Here is a 12,844-nt window from a genome sequence, read left to right on the forward strand (position 1 = left end):
TCCCTAAGGGGACTGGAGTATTGTCAAGAAGTGGGAGAGAGTTTTTCATTTAACACATATTGATTAAACAATGCTAGGCATTGTTCCAAACCCCCAGACTACTTCTGTGAACAAAATGAAGAAGTATATAAGGATGCTTATCCTTAAGGACTTACCGAAAACAAACAAACAAACAAAACCTCCAAAACCAAAAACAATGAAACAAATAAAAGTAAAAAGAAAAGAAAATAATAAAGAAATTAAACAGAAGAAAAGAAGGCAGTGACAAAACAAATAAACAAATCACTCAGGAAACCAAGAGAGAGAACTATTTTAAAAAATAATGGTAACAGATTTAGAGAAATAAAGAACATGTAAAAATGCTCATTTAAAAGGATTAATAGAAAATGAGAATTTTTACACTTTTTCTCCTTTGACTATATATTTCATTCTGTATTTTTTAGTAATCTGACTTTTGTTAATATATTGAACTTGAAAGTTTTTAAATTATTGCTCTAAATCTCTTCTAATGAATCTCTAAATGAAGTAATATATTTTTAAGTTTCCAGTCTCAGTATCTTAACAATTATTTTGGGTTGAATTATTGTTACATGATTAGACATGTATTTAAAAATATTGTTGTTTATAACAGCATCAATGTATTATTTATATTCCCAACTCTGAGTAATAAAAAAGGAAAATTATACTGTAAATATAATCCTAAATTAAGTGAAGGATTAGTTATTTATTTTGGGGGGGGAGAGGTTTTTGCTACAGGGTGCATGCCCTCGCCAGAAAGACAGAGAGAAACAGAGAGACAGAAAGCAAGAAATCACCCCCCGGGGGGATGGCCACACCACAATCCCTTCTCCTCCATTCTCCTCTCGGGATCTTGGGCATGCACGCACACATGCCCGTCCGCTAAGTTTAAGCCACCGGGTCCGGGATTTGAACCACGGTTGACTACATGAGAGTTCAGTGACATAGCCATTATGCTAACTGCTGGTCCCTCTTTTTTGATAAATTTATGTGTACATGAATAAATATTACTTATTGACAGAGTGACACAGGGCTCAATATCAACTTTATTACTATTTTTCATTTTTATTACTGTGAGCTCAGTAAATTCTTATTCTCAAGAATAAGTAAAATGAAATAAGTCTTTTTTTTAATATGGATATCAATGAATTATTTTAAAGCCTGCTGAAATATATCACAAGAATTACAAGGATCTGTCATGAAAAAATAATTTTTAATGATTTACTAGCTAAAAATTGTAATATTAATAAGTTCTCATTCTCTTCTGTTAAAGGCAAAAGTTATTTAGTTTTGTTTTTTTAATTTGCCACAGGCAGGCATCCTCACCAGAGAGAGACAGAGAGCGAGAAGGAAGGAAGACAGCACCATGCTGGGAATGGTCAGGCCACAACTCCTTTTTGTCCATTTCTCCCTGTTGGGACTTCGGGCACTCACACGCATACTCAGCATGCTTCTCAAGCCTGCGGGTCGGGGACCGAACCGTGCACTCTGCCACAGGGGGCCCAGCTGCCTGCACCACCACGCAGTACCTGGTTCCAACACAAAGAATTGAAACCAGCCAAAAAACGAATTTGCTACTCCTTCATTATAGAGGTAGCAATTTATACAATTCTGGTTACTATTTATTTTAAAAAGAGCTGTAACAAAATTGACTTAATCAAATAACTACTGATTATGCTACTTGTAGGTACATTTTTCAAAGTGGTATCTCACTTCAATAAACATTTGCCAGTATAATATCTTTTCAGGGAAAAAATAGTCTTTATTCTATGTTTTTAAATCATTTCAGGAAGGCCAGCAGACTGCATGGTAGTTAAGGTGCTGGATTTCCCACATGGCCCTGTGGTTCGAGTCCCAGGCCTGCCTTGGAAATCAAACCAGGTTGTGGGCATCCGTGAGTACCCACACTCAGAAGGGAGTATGAGGGAGAAGGGTGATTTCTCATTTTCTCTCTCTCTGTCTCTCTCCTGGACGAGTACACATCATATAGCAAAACTGATATAAACATGTTTTTGGTCTAAACTGGAGTTTTATTTAGGACATTAGGACTTATGGAAAATATATTCTGTCATAAGTAAATTAGCAAACCTGAGCCAAGGATGGAAAGCCTGCCACCACTGTTCTCCCACATCAAGCTCTTTTATTCAAGAAGTGGCTGACTAGTCACTAAAGATCTTATTAATCTAAATATTGTCATAGCAAGCACAGCTGATATATACATTTCCATGAACACAAGTCCAACTTTAGGCATAAGCCTCAGTGAGTAGAATGAATACGGGGTGGGGGGCAAAGTATAGAAAGCAAACATAGATACCAGAGACAGTGTGGGATGAGAGTGGGAAATGGCAGAGGGTAAGAGATAGGGAATCAAGGATTGGGAACAAAAAAAGGCAAAACATACAGGAAACAAGGAAAATTATTTGTTGCCGATAACATGTATGCTGATGTGCTTGCTTGAGCCAATATACAGTGTACTCTTGATAGAAAATCTCACTTTGTATACTATAATCATGTACAGTGTATGGATGTAAATAAATAAATTTAATTAAAAGAAAAAGATAAAAAAGAAATGGCTGATAAGGAACAAAGAAAAAAACGTAGAAAACACAGAAAAAGGAACAGGAGACCAAGTGAAAAGTGGAAAGGGAGATACACAGCAGTTACACCTATGGGTCTGAAGTGAAAGGAAAAAGTCTGGCCTTAAAAGGAGGTGGCGATTCCTCCCAAAGAGTGTCTGTGTGGCTTCCAGTGCCAAGTGAGACCAGACGATGAGGTCCCGTCAGAAACAGAACAAGTACAATCAGACCTAGTACAAAGTTCAGAAGATTGAAATGACACAAAAGCACAGGAAGCTAAGATGGAGAGCTACATTTCTAAATTCAGAATGTCACTGACGGTTCAATGTATACATCAAAAAACAGAATTATCATCAAATGTGCACAACATAATGTCATGTTCAAGGTTGATAAGATGAATACGTACATCCATAATTTAATTACACTGCATTCTTTCAAAAAGAACCCATATCCCACAAAGATGTACAATGATTACATACACACACACACACACATATATATAGGCCCACCAGACCTGGTTGCACTAAGATGTAGAGGGAAGAGACCCTCCTAGATGCGAATAGTCACATTCAGAAAAGTATGACGCTAGAAAGGCACGTCATTCCCTAAAGAGAGTGACTCACTGACTGAACAAGGGTTCACAGGTCATCCTTCTCACTGTCAGTTTAACCTCTTAAGCGACAAGGACACTAAGGAATAGGCTTTTCTGGACAGATGACCAATAGCAGAGTGTGAGAACCAAATGCCCGCCTTGTAAACGTATCTCGTAAGTCATTCACCTAGGCCCTTGTCCATTCCTTAATGTTTACTGAGTCTTTACTCAGGGGTGGGGGATGTGCATGTGCCCTACAGCAAACAAACACTGGGTTACTGGACAGGAGTTCCTGCCTTTCACACTGTGGTGGAAGAGCAGAAAAACACGTAAGGAATTAAAATGCAGGGAGGACGCATTACAGAAGTCAACCTTGACTGTGGGAAGTGATAAGCTTCAGGCTTCTTTCCGCCAAGCTGAGGACCATTCTTTGGCCTAAACCTTCTTCCTTCCAGTTTTCCATTTTTATTGCTAGAATACCCAACCATCCCCTTCATGAACTACAGGTGAGGTTTTTAAATAGAACGTTCTGTGCCAGGAGACTATGCTTTCTCTCCTTTCACTTGCTGATAACAATACTTAACAGAATTCACTTTTACATTCATGGCAACGAGTACACGTGAACTTATCACTACACTACTTTTATTATTTTTTCCTTCTTAAATTTCTTTGCTGTCCCGGCGACTTGCGGTTCTTATTTTCTTGATGCAAACAATGTCCTTTTTCTGTGTTCTTCAAATCAGAAGATGCACACCATCCGTGCAGTCACCCATCTGGAAACTTCTGTGTTCACACATCTTGCCAGGTGGAAGGAAGGACAGTAGACTAGACAGGGTAGGTCCCTGGGAGCTTACACGGTGCATTATAAGGGCAGCCGCATTCTGTCCACTGCTGTATTCTCAGCGTCTGGTATGGAGCCAGATACACTATTTTACAATGAATATTTACAGAATTAAAAAAAGAAGAAGAAAACATAGAGAAATGGATTATGAATATCATAATATAGGTTACTAAAAGCAATTAAGTTTTTTTTTTTTTGAGAAGTTTTTGCTACAAGGCGTGTGTGCTCGCCAGACAGACAGAGAGAGACAGAGAGACAGAAAGTGAGAAATCACCCCCCAGGGGGGATGGTCACGCCACAGTCCCTTCTCCTCCATTCTCCTCTCAGGATTTAGGGCATGCCACACATGCACCTAGCAAGAGTTTCAAGCGCCAGGAATTGAGCTGGAGTCAGTCATGTGAGAGTCCAGTGTCTTAGCTACCATAACGCCTGCTGGTCCCTCATTTATACTCTTGTACCAGAAATGATCAGAATAACTTATCTGTGTCTCAAATATATCAGAATGAGTATCTCATGCCAAGAGATGTTTTCTGGTATGTATGTTTGTAAGGACATATTCAATTTGATGTTATTCTTTCTGTACATTACAGAACATTTTACAAAAGCAGTTCAAGTTATTTTTGGTCACAGTAAAAAGATAAAATTATCTATTTTCTGAACTTCCGAATTAAAATCTTTCAATGATGAGGATAGTGTTTATTTGAAAAACAAGTTTGGCCAACAGCATATTGTGTGAATGCCTTTCTAAGAACTAACTGTGAGTAAAAAGTGAAGAAAACTTCCTTTTGGGTACTACATTTGACAAGAGCCCAAACAGCATGTAGTTTATTAGAATTTGATGCCATTTCATTTTGCTTTTGTGTGTTTACATGCTGGCCAATTTTCATGAAGTCTGAATTTTACAAAATAGAGAATGATATTATTGGGTCATATGCATGCTGGCAATGTTCTAAATTTGTACATAAAAAAAAAAATTCTTCCTCTCACTGGCTCTCTTAAGACAAAGGTCTTTGGGGCCAACACATGGCATAGTGGCTAAGGCACTGAACTTCCACATGGTTGAGTGTGCTTCAAGCCCTGGATCCAGTGGTTTGCAGATCATGCCAGGTGTGTTTACATGCATGCGCCAAATCCCAAGAGGTGAATGGAAGAGAAGGGATTCTGGTGTGGCCATCCCCACGGGATGTTCGTGTGCCCTATGACCAAAAAGAAAAGGTATTTAATAAATTTGTGTAATTAGAATAAATACACTTCTCTTTGAGTATGTTGTCACTGTTTGGAGAACTGAACCAACTGCCTAAATCATAAATTTTAAAAGATTTTGGAATACAAAATTTGAGACCGCCTTGTCTGTTTTATTTGCAAAAATGATTCTCTAAGGGGTGACTCAATAAAAAACTGATTTTTATAATTATCCAAGGAAAGTCTTCATTCAGTAATACTCAGATACAGAAATTAAAGAGTGTTTTAATTTGTGTTTATGAATATTTGGGTATGGAACTCTCTATAATATTGTGAGCAAAAAAAGTTACTTATAAAATATATTTAGATCAGATCAACTGTTACTTTATATAATTGTTTTGCCTAGCTTGCGGGGGGGGGGCGGGGGGCGGGGATTGACTGTTCTGCAAATAAAGATAATTTCAAATCTTCTTTGCCTATTCAAATGCCTTTAATACTGTTCTCTTCTCTGATTGCAATAGCTAAGACTTTCAGTACTATATTAAAGAGCAGTGGAAAAAGTGGGCAGCCTTGCCTAGTACCTGTTTTCAGAGGAAAAGCTTTCAACTTTTCCCCATTCAGTATAATGTTAGCTGTAGGTTTTTCATAGATTGCTTTTATTGTGTTCTGAAATGACCCTTCCATATCAATCTTACTGAGAATCTTAATCATAAAAGGATGTTGTATTTTATTAAATCCTTTCTCCGCATCAATTGAGATGATCATATGATTTTTATCTTTCTTTCTATTAATGTGGTGTATTACATTTATGGTCTTGCGTATAGTGAACCACCCTTGCATCTCTGATAGTATACTTAGAAGACCCAAAGGTATCCTAGGCCCTTGTCCATTCCTTAATGTTTACTGAGTCTTTACTCAGGGGTGGGGGATGTGCATGTGCCCTACAGCAAACAAACACTGGGTTACTGGACAGGAGTTCCTGCCTTTCACACTGTGGTGGAAGAGCAGAAAAACACGTAAGGAATTAAAATGCAGGGAGGACGCATTACAGAAGTCAACCTTGACTGTGGGAAGTGATAAGCTTCAGGCTTCTTTCCGCCAAGCTGAGGACCATTCTTTGGCCTAAACCTTCTTCCTTCCAGTTTTCCATTTTTATTGCTAGAATACCCAACCATCCCCTTCATGAACTACAGGTGAGGTTTTTAAATAGAACGTTCTGTGCCAGGAGACTATGCTTTCTCTCCTTTCACTTGCTGATAACAATACTTAACAGAATTCACTTTTACATTCATGGCAACGAGTACACGTGAACTTATCACTACACTACTTTTATTATTTTTTCCTTCTTAAATTTCTTTGCTGTCCCGGCGACTTGCGGTTCTTATTTTCTTGATGCAAACAATGTCCTTTTTCTGTGTTCTTCAAATCAGAAGATGCACACCATCCGTGCAGTCACCCATCTGGAAACTTCTGTGTTCACACATCTTGCCAGGTGGAAGGAAGGACAGTAGACTAGACAGGGTAGGTCCCTGGGAGCTTACACGGTGCATTATAAGGGCAGCCGCATTCTGTCCACTGCTGTATTCTCAGCGTCTGGTATGGAGCCAGATACACTATTTTACAATGAATATTTACAGAATTAAAAAAAGAAGAAGAAAACATAGAGAAATGGATTATGAATATCATAATATAGGTTACTAAAAGCAATTAAGTTTTTTTTTTTTGAGAAGTTTTTGCTACAAGGCGTGTGTGCTCGCCAGACAGACAGAGAGAGATAGAGAGACAGAAAGTGAGAAATCACCCCCCAGGGGGGATGGTCACGCCGCAATCCCTTCTCCTCCGTACTCCTCTCAGGATCTTGGGCACACACGCACACGCGCCCGGCATCAGTTTTAAGCCACCGGGTCTGGGACGCGAACCGTGGTCGACTACGTGGGAGTCCAGCGACATAGTCATTACGCTAACTGCTGGTTTCACTAAAAGCAATTAAATTTAAAATAATATAAATTTTCTGTCTGTTTAATTCATCTATTTTGCAAATTATAAAAACAAATAATTAAACGTTAAAGTATGGTTTATCTCAGTGGTTACACACTGTAGTGATTAGGATCCTTACATAGAAAAGGGAAGCAGAAGGGTCAGGATCAGAGAAACTCAAAAATTCTGCACTCCTGCCTTTGGAGTTAGAGGAAGGGGCCAAGAGACAGTTTGGACAAGCTCTGAGCTACAGAGACCAGAAGGCCTTGGGAGCAGCCCCGGTGCCGAGGTCTCTGGCTTTCTCTTGCCCTTCAGTTCGTTGCCCTCATTGTCCCCCATCTTCCCCAGAACCGAGTCATAGAAACCAGAATTCCTCTTCCTAAGAGTGTATTCCAGAGAACCATCAGATGGCATAAAGGTTACGTTGCTGGACTCCCATGTAGTCAACCGCAGTCTGAGTCCAGACCTGGCAACTTAAAACTCACTCCAGGTGCATATACCTGCCAGCCCAAAATTTTGAGAGGAGATTGAAGGAGAAGGGACTGTGGTCTGGCCATCTCCCTTGGGGCATGATTTCTTGCTTTCTGTCTCTCTGTCTCTTTCTGTGTCTCTGGCAAGCACATGTGCCCTATTGCAAAAGTCTCTCTCTCAAAAAAAAAAAAAAATGTAGTATATCATAGAAATGAGAACTCCCATTTCCTAAAAGCATCTGCAGAACTCAAACTATTCCATTAACCTTCCCCTGACTTGCTGTCTAGGAATTGGCCATTAGAAATAAAATCCTCTGACACACCTTTGTCCAGCAGGTGGTCCATGAGCCCTCATCACAGAGGTCCGCCTGGTAGCAGGGGGGAACAACGCTGCACAGAGCCCAGAACAATCCCCACTGAGGCCTTGGTCTCATCACTTTCACCTACTATCGACGGATCATACTGCTTGTCCAATCGTACTTCCAGTCTTCACCGACACGAAGCATAAATATCAATAGCTAGATTCTGAAGCCTGGGAGTACACAGAGATTTGGTTCAATCTCTCGGTATGTGTTTCTTGTTAGCCTGTCTTTTGTTTTAAGGGCTTCACTGTGATGCTTAGGAGGAGTGAGGGAAGGTCTCACGTCCATGCACTGCTAAGATACCTATTCTGTCGAGGGGGAAGAGTCATTTTAGAATTGATGTACTTTGACCTCGTTTTGAGAACTCTACAGTCAGACTCTTTGCTCCAAACTGCTTTACAAAACCTTTTATAAAGTATGTATTCTTTTTTGGGGGGAGGGGTTTTTGCTACAGTCAGATATGATCTAGAGCTTTGGCATTGCAGGATCTTACATTTCCTTTTGCAATCTTAGTTCTTTCATCAAGAACAACTGTCTGAAATCGCTGCTCTTTTTTTTTTTTTTTTCCTTTTTTTGGAGAGGTTTTTGCTATAGGGCACGTACGCTTGCCAGAAAGACAGAGACAGAAAGCGAGAAATCACTCCCCGGGGGGGATGGCCACACCGCAATCCCTTCTCCATTCTCCTCTAGGTATCCTGGGCACACACGCACACGCGCCCGGACTGAGTTTTAAGCCACCATGTCCAGGACTTGAACTGCGGTCAACTACATGAGAGTCCAGTGACATAGCCATTACGCTAACTGCTGGTTCCTGAAATCACTGCTCTTGAGACAGGATGATGGGTGAATGAGGAGACAAAAGCGAGTAAACAACAGTGGTTTGTTCACAAATTTAAACAAAAGTTCTTTTACCTATTCATTCTAGAAAGCCTTAGTTGGGAAGAAAATATTAAAATTTAAAATAGCCAAAGCAGTTCAAATACCAAATTTTGAAGATACATTGGGCACAAGTCAATAGATGGAAATTCTTTGTGACTTTTGTTGATATTTCCCTGTGCCTTATTCAATAAGATAGAGATATTTAACTTTCAAAAAATATAATGCATTATCTTATTATTGTTGATTCTTATTTCAGTTGAAGTTACAAAATATTTGCTTGCTATAAAATGTTTGTTTTCCCATGTAAAAAATACTATTTGCTACTCAGACAATTAAGGAGTTTACCCCTGTTTTTGTTGTTGTTGTTATTTTTGTTTTGTTTTTGTAATGAAGTACATAGAAAATTTTGTTAACTAGATACAACAAACTAATGGAATTTTCTGAATGTTTATCCATGACTTTTATTTTATTTTTTCAAAGATAAACGGAATAACCTGAGATAAAACACATTTAACCAAAGAAAACCATGAATTAGATTATACATCTGAGACACCAACACACAGTTGGGACCATTGCTGTGGTAACACACTATAACAATCTTAATTGCTTAAAATAATGCAAACTTCTTTTTATAAGCATTGTATTTATGTATGCATGTATGTATATATTTATTTTTCTATCGAGCATACGTGACCACCAGAGGCAAAGGCAGACCAAAGCAGGGAGAGTGAGGAAGCAGCCCCAGGAAGGGTGGTCACGCTGCCATCCTTTCTCCTCCAGGACTTGCACACACACTCGGCATGTTTTTCAAGCCACAGTCGGGGACTCGAACCATGCATTGGCTATTTGGGATCCAGCCATGTAAACTTCCGTGCCATCTGGTGATCTGAAAACTTTATACCTTATAATTTTTAAGGTCAGAAATTCCATGAGTGTCAATGTGCTAAGACCAAGTCGTTGGGAGCCTGCGTTGCTTCTGGAGGCTCTGGGAAGACTCCAGGTCCTCCACATGCTGACGAGCTGTCTGTGGAGGACCTTGTTTCCTGAACCCCAGCAGTAGGAAACAGGAAGACTTGGGCAATCATACCCAGCCTATGTTTAATGCATGTAGAGGAACAACTGAGGGGGGCTTCCCCTTCCCCCAATTTTTTTCATGCTCCCCTTTCCTGGATAATCTTAAACTAGGGACATTACTAAGGTTAAATAGAAGATTAAGAATACAGTGGTTTTGGGGACCAGCCATTAGTGTAATGGCTATGTCACTGAACTCCCATGTAGTCGACCACGGTTCGAGTCCCAGACCCGGTGGCTAAAACTCACATTGGGTGTGTGTGCGTGCGTGCCCAAGATCCCGAGAGGAGAAAGGAGGAGAAGGGATTGTGGCGTGGCCATCCCCCCTGGGGGGTGACTTCTCGCTTTCTGTCTCTCCCTGTCTCTCTTTGTCTTTCTAGTGAGTGCATGCACCTTATAGAAAAAACCTCTCCCCCCAAAAAAAAAGAATACATACTTTATAAAAGGTTTTTGTAAAGCAGTTTGTAGCAAAGAGTCAGAGGCAAGAATATTAATGAAATTTAAGGATTTTGAAACAATGTCCCCATTTTCTTTGGTAAATATTTATGTATCTCTCAAAGGAATCTACTCTCCTATTAATGAGAAACTGTTCTTAAGAATAGGTGTTGAATATTTTAGGAAAAAATAAATATAGCATTTAAAATTTGCCGGCAAACAGTAAAATATGTGAAATTTATAATAGCAGAACTTCTGACCCATTAACTATTTGTATTGAATTTCTGATCATTGTAGCAATAGAGTTTATGTAAATGCTAGGAAATCATATGATCTTTCTTCTTTTCTGTTCATGTTCTAGCTTTCTGTGTCACTAACTTTTTTGTTACCCTCTGCTCCATCCACTGTCCCCTGCCATGGTAGGCTTGCTTTCTGCTTACTCATGCATGTAGACTGGTAAACGTCAGAGGATGAGATCAGACGCTAATCTCTGGTCACCTGTGAAGGCTCCCTGTTCTCTGGAGGTTAGTTCATTGAAACTTTAGGTCCACAGATTTTTGATGGCTTCAAGTGAAAATATTATTTTTTTATAAAAATGTTTGTTTAACGTCTTTTCCTGTGGCAGGAACAAGTATTGTTTGTAACGTTTTCTCATTTAAATTGGAAGAAGAACTTCTGACATTGGAACTTTAATGGGTTTTTCTGCCCTCTGACCTTACTAGGACAATTAAATTTAAACCTATTTCCTGTCTCACAAATTTACTGAAGAATCATTGAGAAAATATGTGTGGAGTTCATAATGGTATGTGTCTAGTGAATTACAGTTGTGTTATGTCTATATACCGACGTGATCAATCCTGTACCTTCCTGAAACCTTGAACTCGAGTTTTCCAACAATACTTAATTGTGAAGTCATTCTTTTTGTTTTTAAACCAGGTTGAGGGTTTAGTTCACAAACTGTGGCCACACCATGTGAATCAGTTAAGCCAATCAGCAACCTAATTACTCATCAGATGTGCTTTTTTACCAATATTTAGGCAACGAAGAATGTACCATATTGATTTAATTTCCAGCGAACAACTGTGACCTTTTCATACTCGTGATGTTGAGGAGCATTGTACGCATTATCCAAAGATGCAACACCTGGGAAGCAAGGGCAGGTTTTCCTCCCTTTCCACTCCTTGATAAACTCTGCAGCCATGGCAGCTGAATCCAAAATTTGATATGTGAAAATAAATCTTCTGTAGACTCCAGTTTATGTTAATGACTTGGAGAAATGACACTAGCAGGCAAGAGTCAACTTGAGACCATGTTCTGAAAAGCCATTTGGAAACCTGTAGCAAACACATATGAGATCACTATAAACAAAGCCCCAGAAATAACTCCGAGTGCAGTGGGAAAATGTGAAATGGACAATGTTCAGGGAAGTTAGCACAACGCCGCTTTCTCTTGGCTAGTGAGATCAACTTAAAACCCAATACTAATCTGCTAGGGCCTAATGATGACTCCAAAGGTTTATGCCTCAAAAAGCCATTGCAGATGATTATGAAAAACCAAGGAGGAAACTATTTGAAAACTTTTGCATCCCCCTGGCTAAAACCAGTCACTTATTGCACTGGTCTCTTAGCCTAATGGTTGCTGAAGTTGGATTCCATATGACCAACCATAGTTCAAACCCCTGACCTGGAACCTTGAAAACCGTGCCACATGCATTTGCATGTGTGCCCCAAATCTGGACAGGATAGGGCGATGGAGGAGAAGGGATTACTGCAGGATCACATTGGAAGTGTTCTCTCTCTCTCCCTCTCTCTCTCTCAGTCTTTGTATCTATTTCTCTCTCTGGTGAGCACATGTACCCTCTGGCCATCAACAAAAGGAAAGTGGAGACTGGTCTACTGAAGCTAGTCAAGGCGATATTGAAAGATCCTATCTCTCAGTGAGGACTTTCTTTCTCAAACACTAATTTTGTCCGAGTAAAAGTTTTGCAGCCAGAATCTGTGCAAGTATTGGTAGTTTGTACATATAAAATCAAACCACTTCTCCTGGCAAATAAACAAACGATTGAAAAGTTAATGCATGTGTACATCCATGTATGTACATTCAATTTCATGTTAATGTTAGGTTAAGAAATGGAAGATTATCCTACTTTCCTTATCATTAAACTTTCCCCTGATAGGGTTTTGGAACTCATCATGGTTGGAGGAGATGGACTCATGAGAACTGCAGCGGAGCTGGGCCTGTCCATGCAGCTCTCAACCAGTGCTCCCACTGCGTGCGACAAGTAGTTTCAAGAGACCAAAGAGTTGGGTCTAGCGTCCCCCTATTGCAGTTTCTTGGGGTCATGCCCTTGTTAATGCAGAGCAGTGGATATCATGGTGAGCAGAGCATCTACTATCGAGTTAGCTGCTTCCTCCGTGGAAAGAGGGAGTTTGGAAGAGAGT

This window comes from Tupaia chinensis, unplaced genomic scaffold (assembly GCF_000334495.1).
Source record: "Tupaia chinensis unplaced genomic scaffold, TupChi_1.0 Scaffold143676_1, whole genome shotgun sequence".
NCBI classification, from domain to species: domain Eukaryota; kingdom Metazoa; phylum Chordata; class Mammalia; order Scandentia; family Tupaiidae; genus Tupaia; species Tupaia belangeri.